Source organism: Solanum tuberosum, unplaced genomic scaffold (assembly GCF_000226075.1).
Source record: "Solanum tuberosum cultivar DM 1-3 516 R44 unplaced genomic scaffold, SolTub_3.0 scf00010, whole genome shotgun sequence".
Taxonomy (NCBI): Eukaryota; Viridiplantae; Streptophyta; class Magnoliopsida; order Solanales; family Solanaceae; genus Solanum; species Solanum tuberosum.
The window spans coordinates 3407040-3409661 of NW_006238936.1; positions in this window are offsets into that span (position 1 = coordinate 3407040).

A 2622-nucleotide genomic window follows, 5' to 3' on the forward strand; every position below is an offset into this window, starting at 1 on the left:
ATAGTATTATTATTTTAATTATATATAGTTATTATTTTGTGTATGTATTTTTTTTTTTTTAAAAAGTGAATGAAAAAATTTGAAAATATAAACACTCGAGGATGATAAAAAATACGAATAAAAAGTTGCATAGAAATTGATACAAGAATAAATTAACACAATTAAACATATATCTTTAGCGACTATCACCATATGAGGCGTTTCGAGCTCGTGAAGGACAGTTGTGCCTATCATGGCCTATTTGTTTGCATGTTGAACATTTGCGAGTGAGTGTATTTGCGGGAACATCCATTTCATTATGTATATGGGTTATTTTATTTACGCCCACTTTTCGTAAATATTTTTTATTTGCTATCATAAGAAAAGGACTATCATGCCAATACTTTTCACCGTCGAGTGGATTAAATTGTCCAGAGTAGGTTTTTTGTAGCTACGCACGCTGAATTCTGGTGCCATATGCTCCCATGCTTGATACTCAATTTGGTCAAATCCCTTTATTGCATAAGAACACGGAATGTGGTATGATTGTCATTTACCACATTGACATTTTCCTTGTGATGCATTTACAATGTGCTTATTACCACCACGGTCATGATGCATATGTGTCTGCACCTCAAATATGTTTTCCCTTTGTTGGTGATAGTTGATAAGTGTGTGACATTGTGACTTTTTTCGATTATCCTAAAAAATCTTGAATGATTTAGGCATCCATTGTTGCTTTTGTTGTACTAGCTGATTGACAAATTTTGATCTTGTAACAAATCGGTTCACAATCTAATTGTAAGTGAGTCTTACCATTGCAGTAACTGGCAGGCCCCTGGCTGACTTAAGAAAACCATTGAATGACTCGGAACTGTTTGTTGTCAGCATGCCCCATCTCCTACCTTCATCCCCGTGCAATGTCCATTTGTCAATATCGTTCTTCATTAACCACACATACGCTTCCGGGTTAATCTCCTTGATCATCTCTATTTTTTTCAAAAACTTTTTCTTCTGACAGTGATTTACAGCTGCCCATAAAAGGTGTTTAAAGTGACATTTTTGATTATTTTTTTTAAATTGGCCTTCAAATGTGTTAAACAAAAATGATGAAACCCAAATGGGGCCTGCCAATTGAGAGAATTATACATGGATGAGAGTATTCTGTGATGCCTATCTGAAATCAATGTCACACCTCTATGATCCTTAACAACGTGCAAGTGTAAATGATCCAAAAATAAACTCCATGTCTCCATGCTCTCATTCGCAACTATTGCAAATGCCAAAGGTAATATTGAGTCGTTACCATCCGTTGCAATCGCAATCAACAACTTGATATCATATTTTCCATAAACATGTGTTCCGTCGATCAATATAACAGGACGACAAAACACAAACCCATCAATGCATGGTTTAAAAGTCCAGAACACATAGTTGAATACATCTTCAATGACATCGACACACCGCTCTGTTTTCCATTTAACTATTGTTCCGGGATTGAAGTGTTTCAAAGCTTCCATGAACCTCAGCAACTCGGCAAAAGAACCTCCCAAGTACCATAGACTTTTTCAAAAGAACGCTTGCGACCAAGATATGCTTTTCTTCTGCTTATCGAAATGCCATACGCTTTAAGAACGGTTGTTTGACAGTCTTTGATGGGAAACCTGAAAAGTAAAATAATATTAATTATCAATAAAAATGAATATTTTCTTATTAAAGAAAAATCATCCAAGGATAAAATAGTACCTTGGCGTTTTTTCATATCAACACGGAGGACGTTAGCAATCATCTCAACATCCAAGTTGAAATGTCCATTGCGGCACGTACCCATATCACATGTATGTTCTTTAATGTATCTTCCAACTTTCCACATGTTAGGATTTTTATCATTAAAAGAAGTTAGCCTAAATCGACATCCTTGTTCTACACGCCTGCAAACAAGTCGCCATGATTTCTTTGTTGATTTAATAACAAAGTACTCCCTCGCTATCTTTAAATGTAGAAGCTTAACTACTATTTGCAATTGCTTCTTTAAATTGAACAACATGCCTTTTTCAATATAAATAGCACATTTCATGAAATCTTCCGGTTCACCCCACGTAGTTGTGATGTATATTCATCATGTGTATCGCCAAAGATATCTGGACCATCTCGGAGATGATCCAAATAAGGAATTTCATGATTACGAAACAGACTCATGGACATTGGTCTTGGCGACCGATTGGGCATTAAAAATCATCATCACTAGATGATGCCTCAAATGGAACATTATCTCCTGATTCCTCGGCATTAGGCAAATCATCACTATCACTAACTGAAGGTGAGCCGTAATTTGAAAGGTCACGATCATCTATATTCACAGGATCAATGGGCTCATCTTGTGTGATATTTTCCCTATATATGTAAAAAAAGTATAAAATATTTGTCTCATGCAATTAACTTACTTAAATAAAAAATCAAGTGTTGGACATACCGGCAATCATCTGCATCAAAAGTAGGCGAGACATGAAAATTTGAGGATGTCCCAACATTTTTTGTCATTTCAAAATGTGAGGACTGACCAAAATAATTATCTAGTCCATAACTTAAAGCAATATTCCTATCTTGCTGAGGTAAACCGCTACAAAATATATAACAATAATA